Below are 11,736 nucleotides of genomic sequence, written 5' to 3' on the forward strand. Positions count from 1 at the left end.
GTCTCGACAAGTCATTTTAATATCTCAAAGAAGTGGTTGGGACATAACACATACACCACATACAATATCCGAAAACTAAAGACATGAAAGCAAAGTGAATGTGACATGGTCCTCAGAACACGAAGACTAGCAAAGTCTTAAATTTCAAATGGTCAAGCCACTAGCCACGAGCAGGAGGTGGAAGATCGTCAGACCCTACATTAGTTAAACAATGTAGGCACAAGTATGCATTAGTACATGGAGTGTACTAAGTACGAGGGATATGCTATAAAATATGAAACATGGATCATAAGAGGACACAATACAAAACATGGTATGCATGACCAAGCTAAACATAGTAAAACTTTTTAAAGAAGTCTTCCACTAAGTAGTCAGCCGGACCAAGGGTTCACTTGGGGACCAAAAATGGTTCTCAAGTGCCGGCCACGTCCAGGGCGTAGCCTCAGAGCGTGACAATATCGATTTTTTTAATCAGTTTGATTCGGTTTTTTAACCATAACCATGACGACCCTAATTATAGTATAAGGAATATGCGTACAGTTGCCTAGTATCCAATGACCGATCATCTGAGTTCCTAAAACCCCTCATATGCCTCCACTATCCGATGTGTTTGTAAAGGCCCCATCGGTATAGAGATTATAATAATTTGGTTTAGGGGGTATCCATTTAAGCTGTAATTGGGTTCTAAGCAACTTGGAAGTAGACACCCTAGCCAAACATTGATATCATGTGGCTTGCTGAGTAGTCTTTTATCATTAAAGAGATTATCATTCCTCCCTGAACCATAACAGAGTAATCAAAGCCCAGCATGAGTGCTTCTTTGCCCTTCTCCAAATGACATATTCTGATAAATATTTCAAGCAAAGCCATATCTTTGTCAAATGCATGATGGGATTTAGGGCAGAAGTAACAAAGGTTCCAATAAACAAAGTTTGCTTTGCTATACAGTAACATTGTTGGACCATTCAATCTCCAGAGCATCAGATTCTTTACCTTTTCTTAAATAAAATATAAATCAATTGCAAAGACTACAAGGTAACAACATAATGAATACCCAGGCTACAAAAGGAGAAATCTTGAGGACTTGTTCTCTTTCTTCTTTTTTGTTTCATTTCTTCAAGTCGCAGAATTCAACTTTTAGGAGAAAGGAATCTTGGAGATCGATCTTTTCTCGGAAAAATAAAAAAGAGGGAAGATGAGGGTCTAGGAGTTGAGGTAATATGTGCATTCCTGGTAATATAGAAAGGTGCTTTGACATTTATTACTCCATTCTTGAAGCAAAATGACAATGAACAAGCGTAATGATCACTGTCCTTGATGACATTTAGTCGATGGAACAATATCTATTTGATTCACATACTAGAAGCAACAGTATACATGGTTCAAGACAGCACTCTATAATGCAATTGTCAATAGAGCAGGGGTAGATTTCATCATCCAAGAAGTGACTTCTAAGATTCTAAATGCATCTATGGTTACATATCAAATTTTCAAAAAGCAAATATCAAACACACAAATGAAGGAGAGATAAGTCGCACATCCACACTTTTCTATTGATTCAATTAAAAATGAAGTTGAACAGAGTGTTTTCTCTGTTCTAACTTGTGCTCACAATTTTCATAAGTTCTCATTGGCGTTACCATTTGACCACCTACGGAAAGTGCAAGCAACAAAGCCCCTTCCTCCAAGAAAGCCAATCCTTGAAGTAGATGTTGATGATCGACCAAAGTTACTGGTCGATGGAGTATCAATATCAACGACACCACTAGCACCAAGGATGGGAATAGTTCTTGCAATCGGTGGAAACTCTATGCCTTCTTCTAATGCTCCACCATCACTAGCGCTACCATCCACAACCTCCACATCAACTTCCCCAACATCAAGATTCACCGTCAAAGATCCCCTTCTTGATCTCAACAAATCTGCAACTTCACCAGTTACGTTCTTGCACTTCTTAACCTTAATTTTCACCAAATTAGGACATCCCCACGCGAAAGACACAATCCCTTCATGTGTTACCTCACATCCCTTAATACAAAGCTTCTTCAAAGCCATACATTTTGTAGCAATACAAGTTACTTCAGCATCCCCAATACTCTCGCTACCACAAAGTGCTAATCTTTCTAACTTTTGACAATTAGAAGCAATGGCTAATCAACTAGTCACCGTAGGATTCAAACCCATAATTACCAATTCCTTAAGGTTTACACTATATTCGCCGATGGCACCCAAACCAACATCACCTATTCGATTCGTCCTCCATCCATCAATGTGAACCTTCCTCAACAACTTACAATGTCTAGCCACATCAACAACTCCAGCATCTGTACATTCAGGAGCTTTCACCAAATGAAGAATCTCCAAGTCTGAAAACTTGGATATCGCCCTGAGTCCAATGTCACTCACTTGAACCCTCTCTAAATGAATCTCAACTAAATGATTCTCCCTACTTGCAATCGTCTCCAAGACTCTATCCCAATCACCCAAACATCGCAACAATTTCAACGTCTTTAAATTCTTCGATCCCATGATCAAAGGTCCAAAACATTGTCCATTATAAAGCTCTTTCAAACATATAGATCTAAGCGAACAAGCAACATTAGATCCAATGCTAATCGGTTCAACAGATACAGTATGATTCATACACCGTAAACGTTTAACAGAGAGTTCTTCGAGTGAAATGTTGTTAATAAGCAAAGCATTCATACCTTTAGCTCCAAACATACAAGACCCACAAGAGAATTTCTTCAATTTCTCACAATTCTTTGCCAAACAAGCCATTCCCAAATCGGTGATATCTCGGCAACCACGAAGCTTTAGGCGCGTTAGGTTAACGCACCAGTGGGAGATAAGGATCAAAGCTTCATCGTTGATGCTCACCGATCTTCGGTCACATCGGAGAGCGAGTTTGGTGACGGAATCGAAACGAGAGAAGATGGTGGGTATATTCGGAATGATTTCAGCTTTTACGTTGAGAGAAAGTCAGTGACGGCTAACCCCTTCAACCAGAAGCCATCTCCGGCAGACAAGGGAAGATCTTTTCCGATCACCAGAGCTTAAGGACTGGAAAATTAGGGCTAAACATTCGTCAGGAAGAGCATCAGTGTAATCTCGGTTTTCACAGGGTTGTGAAATGGGGAAATCGTCTTCTTCGGAAAGTGTAGGGTAGAAAAATTCCGATTGGGAATGGCCGGTGCCGGAACAACGGTGGTGGGGATAATTGGAATCGGTGGGGAGAAGCCGTGAGCTGAGGAAGATTGGCCCATTTGGAATGAAAGAAACTAGTAAACGTCGTTGTAATGGTCTGCCAGAATTGTAGACGATGTCGTAAAAAACAGGGATGTTAGGGGGCGCTGCTAGCTGATTCTAATGGAGCTTTGAGAGAGAGAAATGGGGACGATTTTAATATGTAGGAGGAAGAAGTAAAGAAAAAACTGGTCATCGCCGTGGCCAATTATAGGTATATTGTTTATAGGAATATATAATGTTTTGATTATATAATATCACGCATCAATATTTTGAATGTCTGCAACGACATGGTTGATTGGTTGGGGGTGAGTTTTCCATATAGAAGGCTGAGATCTGATCCAGCCCCGATCTGCTATTTAGTCATTAACTCGTGGCATGTGATTGTCAAATACAATTAGCATGTTATCTATTAGTGAGCTATTTACATCTCATGCTACCACAAAATATTTATTATAGAATGTAATTTTTATCCAAAGGGTAAAGGTTTATGACAGAAGTTATGGATATCCAGAGATTTCAAAAAATAAATAATAAAACTTTTAAACTTAAACAATATGATATATTTAATTAACAAATAAAAAGAAACATAATATTTTAATATTGTATAATTAACAACCCTCCGAATAAAGTGTGAAAGTATATTTATCCCTTCAAAAACAGTGTGAAAGTATATACATTTATAACCAATCGTGATGATTTTTATTTTTTGAATTAAAAAGTATATTTAAAATACTTGTTTTCAAATATTATTCACATTAAATGATTTTCTTATATAATGCTTAAAAATGTCAGATAAAATGTTAAAATTAAAAATATCATACGAATATATTTATATGGTCGACATGCTTGCTTGTCCACATAGGAATTATTTAGGTATTTCAATATTAATAGCTTTATGATTGTTGTACCAAATGAATAATGTTAGTGTACCTTTACACTAGAGCTGTCAATATGGGCTAATCCACCCCATCCGGGCTAATCCATATAGGCTTTGACATTTTACGGGCCAGGCCAGGCTAGCCCATTTTTGGTGTGGGCCAGAAAATGGTCGGCCCAACCCACAAGTATGTGGGCTACAGGCTTGCCGGGCCAGCCCACTTTTTTAAAAGTTATATATTTTTTTATAATTATTAAATTAAATTATAAATTATAATTTAAAAATATTATCATAAATATCGATAAAACAATATTACATGGTGTTAATGTTACTACTTGTTAATAGAGCCGTCAATATGGGCTAGGCCTGTTGGGCCGGCCTGGCCTAACCTGGGATTTAATAGGGTTGGGCTAAAAATTTTGGAGCCCATTTAAGAAAAGGGCTTTTTAGCCCGGCCTGAATAAGCCTGCTGATTTGTGGGACTTGAGAAATATAGGTAGGGCCGGCCAGAGGGCCAATAAAAATTAATTAAAAAATATAATATAATATTAAAATTTAAAATTAAAGAGATCCAAACTCAAAATCTATTTAAAGTTTTTTAGGAAATCACTATGTCTAGAAGTTGCATCCACCATGAAAATGTTCAAACACTTGTTGCTACTCGAAACTGGTTACATGGTTTTTCTCAAACTGGTAATATATTTTTGTGTACATTTAAATACTATAATTCTCAATTTAGTTATTTTTTAATATTTAACTAATTGAAACCACATATAAATTGCAGATGAAAATGAAGATGTTAAGACAATTTTACCACAAGTTGATTCAGATATGCTTGATGAAGATGATCATGAAGTGTTAGATACGTCATAGGTTTCATGAAGTGTTAGATACACCATAAGTTTCATGATTTTTTAAGGAGTTTATTTTTTACCTTTTTATGGTTGGAATATTGTCATATTTTTTGTGTTTTATTATGATCATTGCAAAACAATTAGGTTAATATTTCTATTTAGATATTTATACTTTTACTTGAAAAAAAACTTAATAAATATTATAAAGATAATTTTATTTGTGGATTTGATTAACAAGTAGTAACATTAACACCATGTAATATTGTTTTGTCGATATTTGTGATAATATTTTAAAATTATAATTTATAATTTAATTTAATAATTATAGAGAAATATATAACTTTTAAAAAAGTGGGCTGGCCCGGCAAGCCTGTAGCCCACGTACTTGTGGGTTGGGCCGACCGTTTTCTGGCCCACACCGAAAATGGGCTAGCCTAGCCTGGCCTGGCCCGTAAAATGTCAAATCATGTATGGGTTAGCCCGGATGGGGTGGGCTAGCCCATATTGACAGCTCTACTTGTTAATCAAATCCACAAATAAAATTATCTTTATAATATTTATTAAGTTTTTTTCAAGTAAAAGTATAAATATCTAAATAGAAATATTAACCTAACTGTTTTGCAATGATCACAATAAAACACAAAAATTATGACAATATTCCAACCATAAAAATGTAAAAAATAAACTCCTTAAAAAATCATGAAACTTATGGCCTATCTAACACTTCATGAAACCTATGGCGTATCTAACACTTCATGATCATCTTCATCAAGCATATCTGAATCAACTTGTGGGAAGGTTGTCTTAACATCTTCATTTTCATATGCAATTTATATGTGGTTTCAATTAGTTAAATATTTAAAAATAACTAAATTGAGAATTATAATATTTAAATGTACACAAAAATATATTACCAGTTTGAGAAAAACCATGTAACCAGTTTCGAGTAGCAACAAGTGTTTGAACATTTTCATGGTGGATGCAACTTCTATACTTAGTGATTTCCTAAAAAATTTTAAATAGATTTTGAGTTTGGATCTCTTTAATTTTAAATTTTAATATTATATTTTATTTTAAAATTAATTGTATTAGCCCACGGGCCGGCCCTACCTATATTTCTCAAGCTCCACAAATCAGTAGATTTATTCAGGCCAGGCTAAAAAGCCTTTTTTTTAAATGGGCTCCAAAATTTTTAGCCCAATCCTATTAAATTCTGGGTTAGGCCAAGCCGGCCTAACAGGCCTAGCCCATATTGACGGCTCTACTTTACACTGTTGGACCAAAAAATCAGCTAACATTTTCTTAATTCTTTTTGTATCCCTAAAAAATATGTATACACTTTGTGACTTGTGGGTCATTTACAGTTTTTTAATGCTGATACATCTTCCTGACCTTTTCTATTTATTTCTAAACTTAAATCTATGATCCAATGAATTATTATTTTTATTGTTTCTTTTGTTATAATCCATATTATTAAAAAAATAGAAATTTTTTACAAGGCAATAAATGGACATTATAATTCATTAACATTTACATTTTTTTTAGTGATGACAAAATCAAAAATCATTTCTTAATTTTAGATTGAACAAAAGAGGCTTTTAAAAGTGATCAAAATTATTATGCATAAAGTGAGATGCAATGCTAATTTTTTTTGTTTTAAATTGAAAACGAATAATATGTTTTTACACTTCTTTAATCTTTAGGTTCATTGAATAACATTTCTCCCAAAATTGGCTATTCAATTTCTTACCTAATTTCTTAAAATGTTAATTACTCCATGACGATATTTTATCTACAAAACATATTAGTGGTGAATAAAAAAAAACTCAAAAATACTAACATTTTTAAAATGAAATATACATGTGATACTATTAAAAAGAGTTAAATCGATTTACATTATTTGAAAATTATGTAAAAAATATATATTATCGTATAAATTACACTAATTAATAATTTAAAATAAATATAAAAATCATATAATCTGGGTATATTTTCTAAATTTCGAATCAGGTCATATAAATTGAAACAAAAAATGTAACATATATTAGACTCGTACAGTCGTGCTTGCACGGGTTTCTGTATACATATAAAATTGAAACGAATGGAGTAATTCTGAATTTAATTGCTACCAAAAGTTAGGTCCACTTCTAATACTCTTCTTGTAAATGTGGTACATATTTTTTTGATTTATTAAAAAAAATTATATTTTATATCTAAATGTAATTTAAAATTTTTTAAAAAATATATTATTATTAATCGGATGATTCACTTTCCAACTTCTGAATAACTTAATTTAAATTTTAATAGTAAATTCTTAAACTCCCCTAAATAATTTACCAATTAATTAAGGTCAAATATTCAATTAATATGGGTGACTCGAATTTGACGAAGTCAAGAAAACCAATAATTATATTTTACAAGTTTCAATGTGTGATAATTTTTTGTTTTATTTACTAATTTACAAAATGAACTCAAAATATGGTCACTTTGTAACATTTTAGGATTTTTTTTCTTTTAAATATTAATTATGAAAAAAATTATATATGAGAGTGGATAGATGAGTGGTTTGAGATATTGCAATTTAAATTTGTGACACTTAGAAATCTAAAATTCTTAATGGTCCCCTAGCAATTATTGTTATTTGGACCTTCATAAATGATACAAATATTTTCGGAGACTTCTTCAAATTTGGTACTATCATTTATTTGGACTAACTATTTTCTTAGTCCTACTTGTAAAATTCAAAGTACTAGTTTCTTGATGCGTAATGACTTATTTGTAAAGACTTGCAATAATGAATATAACAACATATGGTAAAACAATAAATAAACGGAAAAAGAGCAAAGGGACAAGTTCCTTTACCTGTAAGGACAAAAAATTAGATAAAAAAATTGTGGGTTGTATTTTCATTGATTGTGCTACAAACAACAACAATTGTCGGTTTTGATTCACAAATTTGACAATTCTAAAATTCATGTTAACATGGTAATATGATGTTACTTATCAGTATATTGATATCTAAAATTACGATGACAACGAACTATTCAGCGACAGTAAAATACACTAGAGTTTGATTTCATTTCTTCAAATCATGCCGATAATAGTCATTCATGAAGTAAGTCAAGAATGTGTTTGGTTAAAATCAATAACTAAATACATTCAAATAACATGTGGCATTTCTTTGAAATGAGATGTTCCAACAATATTGTATGAAGACAATGTTGCATGTATAGCTCAACTAAAGGGAGGGTACATTAAGAGATCTACATTTCACCAAAATTCTTTTTCACTCATTATCTTCAAAAGAAGGGTGATATAGATGTTTCAACAAGTTCGCTCAAGAGATAATTTAGTAGATATTTTTACTAAGGCATTACCAACTTCAACTTTTGAGAAATTGAGATACAAAATTGAAATGTGTCGTCTTCGAGATATTAAATGATGTTTTCACCAGGAGGAGTAAATACATGTTGCACTCTTTTTTCCTTAACCAAGATTTTTGTCCCACAAGATTTTTCTTGATACGGTTGTAGACGATAAAATTTGCGTCGAGAAAACAATAGTCAAGAACGAAAAAATTATCGCAACGATCGTTTTATTAATTCAAAGTGCGAGTGTTACAATCTCTATGATTCCTTTGAATTCACCTTTTCGAATATAAATTCAAGGGCTCTTGAGCTTGTTCTTGAATTTTGTTCTTGTTCTTGGACTTTAATCTTGGATTCAAGGGTCTTTGGAGCTTGTTCTTGAATCTTTGATGAACTTGGACTTTAACTTTATCTTGATATTGAACTTATTCTAACTTTAACTTGATCTTGATCTTGAACTTTATCTTGACTTGTAGTTGAATCCAAAGGCTTTGAGCTTGATCTTGAATCTGGCGGTCTTGATCTTGATCATTCTTGAACTTGAACTTGACTTCTAGTTGAATCCAAGGGCTTCGAGCTTGATCTTGAATCCAGTGGTCTAGATCTTGATCGTTCTTGAACTTGAACTTTATCTTGATTTTGACTTGTAGTTGAATCCAAGGACTTCGAGCTTGATCTTGAATCCGGTGACCTTGATCTTGATCGTTCTTGAACTTAAACTTTATCTTGATCTTGACTTCTTCAAATCTTCAATTCTTAAACTTGAACACTTGAATTCTTTAATTCTTGAACTCTCGAGTTCTTGAATTCTTGAGTTCTTGAATTCTTAAACTTATAGCTTGTAGAAAAATTTGTGGCTTTTGATCCACGAACTTTCTCTAGCTTTTTGTTTAGAATTCTTCCTTCTCTTTTCTGAATTATGAGGACCCCTATTTATGGTTTCAGAGGGGAGTTGCGATATGAAGAGGACTACCTTCGGTCAATCAGATTTAAGTGACATGGCATATGGGCTTTATGGAGCGGTCTTTAATTAAATCTATATTTATTAGATTTAAATAACTAACTCAATTATATTAATCCATAATATTTATTTGGACTAATATATTCATAAATTTAATAAAATTCAAATTATTTTATAAATTTATATTTAATAAATTTTAAATGACTACAAATGCTTCATTCTTCAAGTCTTGTCGAGATATTTTATCTTTCAAAGACTAGGCTTGAAGAATTTGAAGACTTGAACTTGCAGACTTAAAGAATTCAAAGACTTCAACTTGCAGACTTGACAAATTTGAAGACTTTAACTTGTAGAATTGGAAGATTTTAATACTTCAATTTGTATACTTGGAGAATTTGAAGACTAGAACTTGCATACTTGGAGATTTTTGAAGACTTCATCTTGAAACAACTTTTATTCACAGGGGTTTGCCCCCATTGAGTCACCACCATTTGGTGCAAGTCTGAAGTTTTATGAAAGATTACTCGTAGCTTTAGCTTTCATGTGACAGATCAAGGGGGAACATGTGGTTTTTTGACACTTATGCAACTGAACTTATGGCTTGGCATATGTGGGAGAAAATTTGGATGGAGACTCAGATTTGTCTTCAATAGCCTCTATGATAAAGTCCTTCAATTGATCAATGAGAATCAAACCTCTAGCGGAGAGATGAATCTCTTTGATCTTTGTTTGCTTTATGTAAGACTCTCTTTCGTCTCTAATTCTAGGAAGATTCAAAGATTTTTGACTCGATCTTCTTTCGATCATGTTGTCCATCTTATTTGTTAGCTTGAAAAGTTTAGCATCTTGTTTGTGAGCACACTTTGTCAAGCCTTCAATTGCTTTAGTCAAGCTTGCTAGTCATTCTTCTATAGTGCAAGTCATTTTAATATTCTTTTATGCTTGAAAAGTTGAGATGAGATGTAGAGATTGTCCCACTGGGCGTGCTAGAATTTGTAGACAACAAAATTGGCGTCGAGAAAACAATAGTCAAGAACAAAAAAATTATCACAACAACCGTTTTATTATTTCAAAGTGCGAGTGCTACAATCTCTATGATTCCTCTGAATTCGCCTTTTCGAATATAAATTCAAGGGCTCTTGAGCTTGTTCTTGAATTTTGTTCTTGTTCTTGGACTTCAACTTGGATTCAAGGGCCTTTGGAGCTTGTTCTTGAGTCATTGATGAACTTGGACTTTAACTTTGTCTTGATATTGAACTTATTCTAACTTGATCTTGAACTTTATCTTGACTTCTAGTTGAATCCAAGGGCTTCGAGCTTGATCTTGAATCCGGCGGTCTTGATCTTGATCATTCTTGAACTTGAACTTTATCTTGATCTTGACTTCTAGTTGAATCCAAGGGCTTTGAGCTTGATCTTGAATCCAGTGGTCTTGATCTTGATCATTCTTGAACTTGAACTTTATCTTGATCTTGACTTCTAGTTGAATCCAAGGGCTTCGAGCTTGATCTTGAATCCGGCGGCCTTGATCTTGAATCCGGTGACCTTGATCTTGATCGTTCTTGAACTTAAACTTTATCTTGATCTTGACTTCTTCAAATCTTCAATTCTTAAACTTGAACACTTGAATTCTTGAACTCTCGAGTTCTTGAATTCTTGAGTTCTTGAATTCTTAAACTTATAACTTGTAGAGAAATTTGTGGCTTTTGATCCACGAGCTTTCTCTAGCTTTTTGTTTAGAATTCTTCCTTCTCTTTTCTGAATTATGAGGACCCCTATTTATAGTTTTAGAATAGGGGAGTTGCGATATGAAGAGGACTACCTTCGGTCAATCAAATTTAAGCGACATGACATATGGGCTTTATGGAGCGGTCTTTAATTAAATCTATATTTATTATATTTAAATAATTAACTCAATTGTATTAATCCATAATATTTATTTGGACTAATATATTCATAAATTTAATATAATCCAAATCATTTTATAAATTTATATTTAATAAATTTTAAATGACTACAACGATTCTTCTTCTAGAATTTCTTTGTACATAAACATCCAAATGGGAGTGTTGTAAATAATGAAACGTGGATGTTATGTTACAAGTTCACACTTCATGACTTATAAGATTTAGACATGACTTAGAAAATTTCATTCATGACTTTGAAAAATAATATATATTTTTCTAATAACTTTATTTTATAACAAAAATTTCAATTTGACCTGTTCCACATTTTTAAAAAAAAACTTCAATTTGACTTTTTCCGGATCTTGGGTGGATATCTTAACCACTCTAGTATATAAATACTAGAGCCACCAATATAGGCTTGGTCCACTAATTTGAAATACCAATCACAAAAATCAGTTGAAATTTGAAATTTTGATAATGGAGTTCAAACCACAAATAGAATCATGTTTAATATAAAAAT

At 32.9% G+C, this 11,736-nt stretch overlaps 1 pseudogene; it reads right to left on the minus strand.

Moving 5' to 3' along the window:
* Nucleotides 1–1,519: 1,519 nt before the first annotated feature.
* On the minus strand, nucleotides 1,520–3,281 carry LOC125860778 (F-box protein SKIP2-like; annotated as a pseudogene).
* Between the last annotated feature and the right edge of the window lie 8,455 nt (nucleotides 3,282–11,736).

The sequence above is a fragment of the Solanum stenotomum genome, chromosome 3, assembly GCF_019186545.1.
Source record: "Solanum stenotomum isolate F172 chromosome 3, ASM1918654v1, whole genome shotgun sequence".
Lineage (NCBI taxonomy): Eukaryota > Viridiplantae > Streptophyta > Magnoliopsida > Solanales > Solanaceae > Solanum > Solanum stenotomum.